General features: G+C 42.1%; 1 protein-coding gene and 1 long non-coding RNA gene across 2 annotated transcripts in view; both read left to right on the forward strand.

Moving 5' to 3' along the window:
* Positions 1-9,864, forward strand: part of LOC139796472 (uncharacterized) — a 28,502-nt gene extending 18,638 nt beyond the window's left edge. The window contains exons 2-4 of the long non-coding RNA XR_011726029.1: positions 3,371-3,546; positions 8,163-8,299; positions 9,252-9,864. This is a non-coding gene — a long non-coding RNA (uncharacterized lncRNA). The remainder of the gene's footprint in view (positions 1-3,370; positions 3,547-8,162; positions 8,300-9,251) is intronic.
* Positions 9,865-10,671: 807 nt separating this feature from the next.
* Positions 10,672-12,657, forward strand: part of SIPA1L1 (signal induced proliferation associated 1 like 1) — a 198,092-nt gene continuing 196,106 nt past the window's right edge. The window contains exons 1-2 of the mRNA XM_071744541.1: positions 10,672-10,780; positions 11,243-11,414. The gene's annotated coding sequence lies outside the window, so the exon portion shown is untranslated. The remainder of the gene's footprint in view (positions 10,781-11,242; positions 11,415-12,657) is intronic.

Raw genomic sequence — 12,657 nt, forward strand, 5'->3', positions numbered from 1 at the left:
ACAGCACTACATCACTAGAAGATAACATCAGGAATATTTCACTTTATGTGCTTGCATTAACTGCATGTTTACATTTTTAAAAGGGCAGCAGGGACCTATCTAAACCAGTAGCCATATCTTGCTTCTAGCCAAGTGTTTTTCTCTGATGTTAGAGCAGGAATCTGATTTCTGTTAAACCAGGATAAATCTCAAAACCCTCCATCATTTAAATTTTATATTGGTGATGGGTTTCACTGATCACCTTTTGTCTGCCCAATAATAAAGATAAATGACAGAAAAATGCTGGAGGATTTGCAGCAGGAAAAAACCTGAGAAATTATTGCCTGTGCATTTGCAGTTATAGTGATCATGTGCAACCCTAAACTATTTGATCACTCACAAAAATATGTGTAGTGTTATTTGTTCTTTATGTAATTGTCCTATTTATTTCATCAAAGCTTAAAATTATTACCATATGTGAATTTTCAAGCAGCGAATGAGTAGAAAAATAATGATATTTTAATATTATTATAAGTTCGTTACGATTAAGAGGTCATGGAGACATGAAATAAAGAGGGAAAGCAAATTAGAAAAGGGGCCATGATGTACTTGTACACAAAACTAATTTTTTGTAGTTCTGAAAGTCCAGTGTCAGTAAAGGCTACTTAAATGTTTAGGCAAGAAATACAGGCAAGGAAAAATGCACATCTGCAGTACAACTATAGCCTTTAATTTGGAGGGCATTGCCAACAACACCACTTATAAGGAACTTAATCTGCTGAAGTATAGATTTTCTAATGACTACCCTAGGGCAACTACCACAGAGAGTGGCTACAGATAGGATGTCTAGACAACTAAGGCTTAGCTCATTTTTACACTTCATTTCTTACACTTCTGTGGAGTCTAGAGATCACAGGAGACCAGAACATAAAAGTTAGTAATCCATTAATGTTCCCTGTTTGTTTCATGAGAGGGCTCTGATTGTTGCAGTGTTGAAATACAATGACTTCAGGGGTTATCAACAGATGTCTCAGATTAATGAGTCAAAGGTACTGTGATTTGACGAGGTTATGTTTTGGTTTGGTTTGTTTTTTTGCAGAAAGAATTAACTTCACCACACAATAGCACAGATGAACAACTGCTGCAAATTGAACTGAAATATCTGCCTGGCAGGGCAAGAATGGAAGCTCTCTCTGCATTCCCAGTACAGAAATTAACCATTTAAAATTTGAAATTGGGAAAAAAGAGACAAAAATTTTTAAACTCAGAAGGCAGATGTCAAAACAGGGATTCCTGCAATCTGTGTGCCTTATACATAGATCAGCAGATGCATTTGTGTCATTAGGTGACTTAAGGGATGCAGCAACTGCATATATTATTCTGCTAAATGGCGTGTGAAATCCTGGGGGCTTCTTAAACACAAAAGCTTGACATTTGGAAAGAAAGGATAATATTTTGTTGAAACTCAAAATGTTTATGGAGCCAGTGCAGAAAATACTAGGTAGTGAGGAGAAATCTAAAGTGAGTCTGGAGATGCAGGATACAATGATGTCCCTAGCAGGTCTCATTAAAACAGACAGGCTTAGATTTGAATCTCAGGAGGACTTTCAGAAAACTGAAGATGAACCATAAGGATTTATTCACCAGAAACTGGGACAAGAAATTCTACAGTTGTGACAAGAGCCTGAAGTGCAAGCATGGCAGATGCTCTAGACCAGAACTCCTGAGAATGTTGTGAACTCTGTCTCCAAATTTGTAAACTAGCCCCACTGATTTCTAGATAGGTTTTGTACAACATTATGCAGGCCTTTTACATTTTCTTGACTGAAAAATAAAGGTAACTTTTTCTTCAGTTTAAAAAAAAAAATTCTGACTTTAAAATCCATTGTTTTCCAGTTTTGAAAATGGGAAAGATTGAAATACATTTCTTCTCTGCTTTCACCAAAATGAAATGCACATTTTGGCAGCAAGGCTTGGTTGGCATTCTGAGATATAATTCATTGGTTCACTGGCAATTGTATAAGATTTTTTCTTAAAACAGGGTCTCCAGGCAATTTTTTTTACTCAGCTCCTTCCCCCAGATAATTGCCAGAGGCCCTGTTTTACAAGCTCCTGTGTATTTATTTCCCCCCCCCCTGAGGTTCTAGTACCACCAGGATTTAATAGTCTTAAAAAGTTGTTGGTACTTCAGGCTCTCAAAGTCCCAGCCTGGTATTCACGTTCAACAAGCTCCTTAGCCATATCCATCTAAGGTTTACACAAATACACTTGGGCTTCCTCCTGTAAATGATTTTTTTATGCTTGTATAAGGTAATTTAGAAACCATTCATCACTGAACTGAACGTTTGTATCAACAAAACAGATTTCTATACTCTGAAATCACAATTTACAATTAAAAAATGATTTTATTGATTCTGCTTGTGAAACTTCTGGGAAATTTGAACAAGGACAGATAGGCAAGGCTGTATATTCAACTATGAGAGGAAAAGTTGCAAGAGGACCTCCTCAGAGACATTGTTTCCAGGCTGCAGGATATTTTCAGACCTTATACAATTCAACAGACCTGGAAGAGCCCTTCTATTTTGTTCCTTAGCAGCAAAATATATATCTATTTATATTGATGCACTTGTAGTATTGAAAAGTAATACACCATATTTACATGCACATTGTTTTACTTTAAATAACTCCTTCAATTCTGCAATTTTTCTGGCTATAGGTGTAGGTTAATACAGGTTACAGGTTTTATTACAACTTAACTAGTTAATTAAAAGCTTGAAGCACGTATTTGTAAACTTTCAGCATGTTGAAGAAACTCTATGGTGCAAGACAAAGGTGCAATTTTCCCTCTTTCATGTGTTTCATATGAAACACATGCAAAAAAAAAAAAAAAAAAAAAAAAAAAGCATAAAAGAGCTATGTATATGCCTGGCATTTTTCCTTTACAGATTCCTGCACTTGTCCTTAAAGATTACTTCAGTTTCCTACTTGTTCTTAAGTTGAATTCCAGTGGCAGTTTTAAGGTGAATTGCAATCGCAGCTCTGATGTTCCTTTTTCACTGGCAGCTGCTTTGGCAAAATCAAGTTAAAAGTTAACTTCAAAAAAGCTGAAGCCTGATGCACACACACAAAATGAGGAAGAAAGTGGATACCAGGTTTTGGACTGCGAGCAGTGATCTTATAAGTTTTAATTTATCAGTCTCTTCCAGATAATATTCTAAAGCTCAAAATAAGATTTTTCATAGCTTGTGGAGGCAGAAAGGCCAACAGGAACCTAAGGATGCAGGAGTGGTCACGAGAGCAAAGTCACCTCATCTGTGGAAACCCTGTGGTATGCATATTGAGGGAAAGGAAATTCTGATTATTCCTTTTCCCCCTGTCTTTGTGTTGACAGAATAGACACCAGATGGGAAGGCTTTTCTCCAACAGAAAAAGTGGGATTCAAGCCTCGGATCTACAGAAAAATCTGGTGAAGCATGGTGATCTAGGGCGAGCAATGCTGATGTAGAACTGAAGAGCTGTACCAAAACACAAGTATAGCTACCTAGCATAAATTACTTCATGGACTCTGTGAGTATAGAAATTCTTTCAGAATATACTTAGTAACTAAATGTGGCTTAACTCTTTCAAAAAAGTGTGAAAAATTATTTAAAGATTTGGCCACGCTCCAGAATCTTCTTGTCAGGTCTTGGATTTGAAGAATAAAAAAGTGTTTTTTCCCTCTTCCTCCTGCTATATTAAATCCTCAGACAAACAACAGAATGACTAACACCCTTTGCTATGGAAAGAATGAAACTGAGTATTTAGAGTGATGCCAAATATAGAATAAACAAACTGATACAATAATTTCCCCCTCTCTGTTTATTATGGTGATCTCAGTTTGAGTTTCACTATCAGCAGAGAAATCTTCAGACAGGATAAATGGGTAACATCTCTTTAAATGCTATATTAGAAGAAGTAACTTGCACTGTTGAAAATTCAAAGCCACTGATACTACAACATCACCCTCTCTTGGAAATGGTACCATCTCCTCTGCCAACTCATTGTTCCTTCCATGACAATTGAAGCCACAAAAGTCTGCAACTGCAATTTGTGATACTGAGAGAGTTCTCGGAATACATCCCAGAACTCCCATTGAGTGGCAGCTCTGTAAGAAATGATACCTAGCCCAATATCCATCAAACAAATGAGTGGTAAGTCATTTGGAATTTCTCCCAATGCTATTCAGTTTTCTGTAGGATTTAATTCTGTTGTGTGTAAGAGAGGTTTCCCAAAGGTTAATAACTGTCATTTTATATTTTGCTCAGAAAACTGAGAGCTGGAAAAGCCTATTTCAGGCTAATATAAAATACAAATATATAGTATAAAACAGTTTAGAGAATTGTCACCTTGAATTATGGACATATCAAAATTAAATGTATCTGAAGGCTTTTTCTTTAAAATTTCTTCAGAATTAATGATTCAAGTTTAAGAATTCTGCTTAGACACTGTTACTAGTTTTTTTGGGTTTTGTTTTGTTTTTTCTCTCTTTTTACATGAGTCTGCTATTAATGTCCATGATAAGACTAGGAGATAACTCCAATCCTTAGTATTCAGAGCCTGGAATTCTTTGCTGAATGTAGATGCTTATTACAAGTAGCAAATAGAGGTCACTCATTTTGAGATCTTGCCAGCAGAAGGGATGCTGCCCTTACTGAAAAAAACTTGCCCAGGATATCACTGAAAAAAACTTGCCCAGGGTATCACTAACTACATCTCCTGCTTCCCAAGGACATGGCCTAAGCATGCTGTTGTGTGCTGCTTTTTGTGGGAATGTTCTGCACGACTTCCACTGAAATTCTGCCATTTCCTAGAAAGGAAGACAGGATTTCTGGTGCCAGAGAAAGAGCACAAAAGTTAGTCTGGAGACTTTGGAATATTTCTGAATGTAATCCAGAATGTGTTCTTCATGGAAGGCAGAAACAACCCTTGGAGCAGGAACTAAAAAACACTTTGTCCTTATAGCTGTCTTGTCTTAAATAGTGCACTCATATGTAGAATGAAATGGACTTCTCTCTCTAGGTTTAAGATGCTCAGGAAAGCAATTAACGACAATTTAAATGTTACATTTGAACTCAAGTCTCATCCCTGAAAAACAGTCCAGAGAAGAACAAAGAAGCAAAACCCCAGGGAAATAGGTGGCTAAGAAGAGTTAGGCAAAGTTCTGTTGACTCGAAATAAAGGGGCAGCTGGGCAGGAATTGTGACTTCTTCCAACCTTACCACATTTTATTCCAGCTTCTGTGAATTTTCCCTCCAAGTTTAGTTCTTAAACTAAACTAGTTTTTAACTAGTGTTTTTATTCCCCTTATACTAAAGTTCAACAAACACTTCTATCCAGAGCAAGCTGGCACTACAATTGAGCATAGAAATCCTACCTACCTGCTCTCCTAGCTGTCTCTATTCCTGTATCATGTCCTCTCTTGTACCAAAAGAAGCATTTAAGAGGCCAAAACTGTGAATTGGATCGGGAAACTCATCTGGCTAAAAGCTATTGGGTTTGTTTTCCTGCTGGAGTGGTCCTCTGAGTCAGTTGGCTATAGAGTCACAGGAACATCTGTGCAGCACAAAGGTTGGAGGCAGCACAGGGGCAGGAACAAGAATCCAGGAGGGAGTAGGAGCAGGGTGTGATCTACTTCTTCCCTTAGCAGTGCCTCTGAATGCTGTTCTGATGTGTCACTTAAACCACATGATTTGCAGAAGCATTCAAGAGTACAAGTTAATTCCTGGGCAGGTTGTGCTGCCTTGAAAAGAAGAGCTATCCCTTGGTACTGTATTGGAAAACCAGGTGATTTGTAAAATGGGGATAATAATATCATCTTACAGGAAAGAGGTAAAAATGCATTTATTGCTGTTTGTGAAATACTGCTGTTCAAATGCTAATAACCTTGAGTAATGTAAGAAAACAAACCGCATTTTCTTTGGATGTACATCAGGATACTTAAGGATATTGTTTTGGTGTTACCTTTTGTTTTTAATGTAGTATCTGGAAGAAGAACATTCAGTAAGACAAGAATAAGAGAAATGCTCTAGATCAACCTCCTTGGCAAAGCATCTGCCTGTCTACAGAGCTAATGTACAGCAGTGGACAGACAGAAAGGTGTGGAGCTGTGCTCTGATTCCTTAAGTTTCAGAGAAACTCTGGAGAAAGCTGTTTAATCATGTAATTACAATTTATATTATAGAGTGGCCAAGAAACCTGAAATAAGGTATAAGCAGATGGCATTTGGCATTTATTACTTTTGAGCGTTTGAATTTTCGTCTCTAATCTTTAAATGCATGGGAGGGGAGTTTTGTGTTTAATAGTCTACAGAAGCACTTCAGAATTCTGCTTATGTTGTTTTAAAATACTTGAGTAGTACCATTTGATGACTGACGCTGTGTTACAGTGTATCACAAACAAAAGAACCCTCTGTCCCAGATGTCCCTTCTGCATTACCTTCTTCTCAGACAAGGAACAATCATAATTTTCCTTTTCTATAACTTTATCTTAAACCTGTCATACTGCGACTACTTGACATGTGCTGAACTAGTGGGCATTAGCCTAACCAGATATGTTCTTGTTACAGAGACTGAATTTAAACCAAAAGGTAACACCAAAATAATATCCTTAAGTATCCTAATGTACATCCAAAGAAAATGCGGTTTGTTTTCTTACATTACTCAAGGTTATTAGCTGTACCTTTACTATTAAAAATAATCCTTGATTCATAAAGTTAATGTCTGTGTGCACTGGTGCCCCTACAAATGCAGACTTGAGACACGTTCTGAGTGTGTTTTGCATTTTCTGAGGATTATGTAGCTGTCTAGGTACTAAGTGGCTCCCATTAGAGTTTCTGTGCCTTCCTCTCTGTTCCAGTGGTTTGGCAGTGCACTGAAATGCCAAAGAATAATGTGATCATTCCAAATTATGGGAAAAGAGAAAAAGTCCTGCAAAGCAGGACAGACAGGCTTGGCAGGAGGAAACTACAATGTGGATGGGTGCCTCTGTGAGCCCATGTACAGCTGATAGGTCACAATTCTGTGACCTGTCAAACTTGACACTGATCATTTCATTTTGTACTTCCTATTTAACAATCCCTTTGCACCAGTCTTCAGGCTCACCTGCACTTTCTTCCAGGCTGCTGTTTTGTCACAAATGCTTCTGCACCCTTTTCTTTTCAACTCCTTGGTGAAACTCTTCAATACTAAGTTAAAGTCAGAAGTAAATCTTTGCATTTATTGAAAAATATATTTTCCCCACTTCTAACTAATGTATATTTCTCATCTTGAGTTTCAATGACTTCAGATACTTTATGTTACTAATCAGCCCGGGGCAATTAAATGGAACAGATTTACTTCAGAGTGAGTTCCTGTAAGCTGCAGAGAGGGTTGCTTTAAAATGCCTGTGTAGTCCCTTAGAGAGTTTAAAGATGATTGTGTGGATTGCAAAGAGTCATAACTGGTGAAGTCAGAGTGTTTATATCTACTTCATGTCAGAAAAGGCCTGTTGATGCATGAAAAAAAACCCACAAAAGTTAAGAGTTTGCAAGACACTGCCTTTCCTGCTAAAGCTGGCTAAATAATCTGCCTCTTATTCCTGCTCCCAGTGCTCCAAAGCAAAAATGGCCTTTTCTTATGGCAACTGTTTATGTGCCATATACATGTTTATCTTTAAACTGGATCACTGAAATGATCAGGCAATCCTGAAACCCCCAAGCCAATAATGCTAGAAAATACTACAAGACCCTAAAACCTTCCCCACATAAACCAGCTTCCCAGGATCATGAATGAGAATATGGACCTTCTCCATATCTTTAAACTCGCTGATCTTGGGCTCTAGCTGGTAATCTCTATGTAAATGACTTCATCTGTTTTTCTTGTATATCCTAATTGTAATGCTTCTTGGAAGGGTGTGCTGTGTATGAACTTCCACATGTTCATTGTTCATCAATGAATAAATTATGCACACTGTTTCAGGGTGGCTCAGGTTCTTAGTCAAATTTTCCCTGTGTTTCCAGCAGCTCTGCCCAGCCCTAATCAGAAACAGTCCTACTACTTACCTTTTCATAAAGCCAGACCTTCAGAGAGCAACAGAAACCTTAATTAATTTACTCTCACCTTCGTCCTCTGAGGTAAATAACTATCATTTTCCCTTTCTGTTTTAAGGAGAATATTACAACAGAAAGAAAGTGACTTGCCTATGGGAACAGAGCAAATTAATGGCAGAAGAGTCTGCACTGGGAAACTCTCTACACAGAGAAACCAAATGAAACACCAACCATGCATCCTTCGTTCTGAAACAGGTAATAAAGCAAAAGCCAACATATGAGGGAAAGGGGCCCATTTGTTCTGGAGTTCATTGTGCACTACTGAGGCAAGGTGTAATTAATTTGGAATAAACCCCTTCTTCTTCTGGATCTGTCATTCTGATGACTTCCTTGTCTAAGCAGGAGGTAAGCTCTAAATCCTTCTCCTCCCCTCTTCCATCCCCACCTACTTAATTGTAAAGGCACAAAAAATTTTTGTGCTTCCACATAAGGAAAATAAAAGAGTTCTGGATATCCTGAGGCCTCCTAATGGCAGCTCTGGATGCTGTGCATGGGGACAATGTGATGAGAACAGTGGCTTAGTTGTGCCCCATACTGTCATCCTCCACCACAGGACCCCTGCACTACCAGGCTTTGACCTCTTAAGACCTGGGATTCAGTGAGGGACCACAGGGATTGAGGAGCAGGAGCCAGCTCCAGGGCTGGGCTGCATCCATGGGTGTGGGCCTCCATCATAGTCTCCACTCAGATAGCACACAGCCTGAGCTGATGTTTGATGTCAGAGCCTCTCCCTCCCTACGTGACCCTTCTGAGTATATCCCTCATCTTCCCATCTGACACATCAGCAGTGTGTGAAGGAAGATCACAGGAAGGGTTTGGGAATGCAGTTGCTTCATTAACCTCATTAAAGAGCTTGCAAAGCCAGGGCCTCACTATCTTAATTCTTCTGATGAAGACAAATTCTGTAATCACCCAGCACAGCATCTGATGCTGCAGTCACATCCACCACTGTTATGTATACCTGAGGACTGTTGAGCCTCTTTGGACTTCCCTTTTTAAGAATGGGACTAGAGCTGCCAATAAAACTTGTTCATTTACCTAAAATGTGCCAAGCTTTTGAGGTGAGTGGTACAAGATAAATATATTTAAATACTGAAAATGTTCCTACTTTTCTGGTTTGCAAATTCTTTTTTTTTTTCCATGCCAGAACAGCACTGGGACTGTTTCTTCATCCACGCTTAATGTTCTGTCTACGGAGGAAGATGAGACAGGGAGGTTTGGGGTTTTTTTGTCCCTGTAATACCTGCTGGAATCAGGACCTTGAGATGGGGAACCCCTAAGAGAGAGATGGCTCTCTGGAAGTCCACTCAGGTATTTTTATAGTACTGAACACTGTGGTATTTAACCATTGGTACTAAAGATCCATCAGGAACATCTTCAGAAGGTGGCAAACCCTTTGGCTCTGTATGTACATCCTGTTGGTCCAGACATTCCTGGAAAGTGGGTGGGAGTGAAGCAAACATCTCAATAGTGGAGCAGCTGCTGAAGGCAGCTCTGTTGCTCCACTTATCACAATGCTGCACACTGCTGGAATGTTGCCAGCCCAAATCTGAGACATTTTTCTGGAGTGTCCTCATTTCAGATCCAGCTTAGGTTTAACTGAGATGGGTAAAGTTCTGGAAAGCCAAGGACCATAATGATAACTGGAGTGTGCAGAATGGGTTACCCACAATTGATCTTGTTTGAAATTTTGGCCATTTGAAAACAAGAGCAGTGTTCCTGCAGAACAAAGGGTGATGTTAATTTTTTTTTTTTTTTTCTGTGTGCTTACCCATGTTGATAATTTGTTATCTGGAGTGGATATCTAGAGAGAGAATTCGCCTTAATTTGACTTCCAGAAAAAGAGCCTGACGTGCACTATTTGTGTAATAGCAGAAGGTTTTGCTTGTGTATCACCAACTACAGTCACCTTCTCCTAACAGGTCTCCAGTAAGCTGGAATTTGATATAATGATAAAACACTCCCCTCCTCCAAAAAAAAAAAAAAAAAACAAACCCCAAAACAACCAACAATCTCCCCCAAAGAAAAACAAACCCAGAACAAAAACGAACAAACGAACAAACAAACAAAAAGACCCACCAAAACCCAAAGCAACAACAAAAAAATCTACAAAAAAAACCTCTACAAAAATTCTGCATTTTAATGTAGAAAGTTCAGAGAGGTGCAACACTGAAGTGTAGACGGAATGCCCGAAAACGTCCAATTAGCCTCCTCACGCTTACAGGTCGCCGTTCTGATCGACCTGGGTCACGAGTCAGGCGGCACCGGGCGACCTGAAGCCAACGGCAGATTCCCTGAGCGCGGCTCCGCCATCCTCGGGGGCGGACACCGCAGCGCCACCGCCCACCCAGCTCGACCCCCGAGCTCCCAACTCGAATCCCGGGGAGGTCCCGAGTCCCGGGAGAGGGACGAGCGGGTCTCAGGCCGCGACCGCCCGCTAGGCCCGGGCGCTTGCCCGTTGCTATAGCAACGCGAGCGGGGCGGCTCTCGCCCGCCCTTCGCCGCCGAAGCGCGGGCGGCGGGACAGCTCCTCTCGCGAGAACTGCGGCGGGCGGAGCGGAGCGGGCGGGCGGCGGGTGAGCTCATCCCGGGTGCGGGCGGGGAGCGCCTCACAGAGCCCAGAGCAGCGCGGCCGAACCCAGCCCGGCCCGGCAGCCGCGGCGGCAACTTTGTTGGGTGAGTTGCGAGCCGGAGCGCCGAGCCGGGGAGGGTGATGGTGGTGGGGGGCTGCGTGCTGCGCTCCCTCCTCCTCCTCCTCCTTCCTTCCGCGGAGCCGGGAGCTGCGCCCGTGCCGCTGACTGAGGGGGGTGTGTGGGTGTGCGTGAGGGGAGCGGCCCCCAGACCCGGGGCTGCGCGGCCCCTCGCCCGCCAGCCGGGGCCGCCGCCGCTTCGGAGTTGGCGAGGGGAAAGGCTGGGGACCTTGGGGGGGGAAAGTGGCTTGGGGAGTCCTCCGCAGCGCCCGGAGTCCCGCGCCTCCGCCGGGCGGGGGGCGTGTGTGTCCCGGGAGCCCCCCGGAGCCGCTGCCTGAGGCGGCCCCGTGCCTTGCCGGCTGCCTGGGGTCGGGGGTGAGTCGGGCGCGCGTGTTCCCGGAGCCAGCCCAGCCGGCTGCGATTTATCGGATTTTTGTCTCTTTCTCAGGAAAAAGCATCCCCGAGCGGGACCGGCGGGAGGCGGCGGTGAGTGGCGGCTGCGGGGCCGCTCCTCCGCGCAGTGCCGCTCCCGCACCGCACAGCCCCTGCGGAGGCGGCCACCGGCGAGGGCGCCCTGCGGGCCCGGCAGCCACCGGCACGGCGCTCGCCTGGGAGGCTCGGTAAATAACTTGACTCCTGTTTGGCGCTGTTAAGTTGTACTTTGGTCTTTTTTTTTTTTTTTTTTTTTTCTTTTTCCTCCCCTCCCCCCTTTCTTTACTTTTTATAGCTGGCGAGGGTGTAGTCGTGCTGGTTTTGTTCCCGAGCCGGTGCGGAGACCACAATAATGATAACAATTAGGTAATTGGGAGGCAGTGCCGGTGGGGATGTTGTGAATGCTCGGGTCACTACAGAGGGAGTGGAGGAACAAAATATTTGTGGATGGTTGATTTCTTCACTAGGAGTCTGGAAAGTGGAACACCAGGGAAAGCCTTGAACTGGCTCATACTGGGAGGGAGGAGAGGGGTGTTGGTGGAAAAGCAAGGAAGGATAGAGGAAAAGAGGATAATCTTTTTTCATCTGGGTTAGTTTGCTCTTCCCCCATTTTATGTTGCATGAAGTCTTGCAATTCGTTTTCTCATGCTATGTTTAAAAATAACTGTATTATTTGCACTGGGTAACTGTGATACAGCTCCAGTTTTCTTAATGAGGAATTCACCTACTTGTGTCTAGTAAAACAGTGGTACAAAATGGGAATTGCTTAAGTTAATGAAGATCTCCTTGTATAACCTTGACCACGACATCCGTGTGCTTTAGGTGGTGGAGGCATACTTTTTACCCGAAGAAGAATACAGAGACATTTTTGGATAGCATTGCTTATGAAATCGCTTTTGAAATTATTTTCCTGCAAAATCGCGTTAAAAGATGTCAGTGATGCTGCTTTAATGAGCCCTTTACTGCCTGCTGAATGAAGTGCATCTGTGAGCCCGGAGCCTTGGTTGATAATACAATGCAAATTTGTTTTCAGAGTGAAGGTGTCAGATTTCATTAGGTTCCAGATCTGTATGGGTGAACCAAGATCAGCGTTTTCTTTAGAAGGCAGTCCTTTCATGATGGAATTTTGATGGAGGTTTTTTTTTTTCTTTTTTTTTTTTTTCTCTTTAACTGCGGGAATGAAGCATTAATTTTGTTTAATTTAAGGTACAAACCAGTTTTGTAAAAGGTAAAACATTCCCTCCCTCCCTAGTTATGGCCTGTTATCACTGCAGGTACTAACTGGATAATAAGCAGCTGTGTTTTCTCTGGTGGAAAGTTTGGTTGTTATTTGGGGGTGTTGCTGGGCTAGCCTCCATTTCCCTTCCACTGGAATGGTGGGTGAAACAGGTGAAAGTACCCAGGTACAAGGTTGTGGGATTTGTAATTGCA

The sequence above is a fragment of the Heliangelus exortis genome, chromosome 5 (assembly GCF_036169615.1).
Source record: "Heliangelus exortis chromosome 5, bHelExo1.hap1, whole genome shotgun sequence".
Lineage (NCBI taxonomy): Eukaryota > Metazoa > Chordata > Aves > Apodiformes > Trochilidae > Heliangelus > Heliangelus exortis.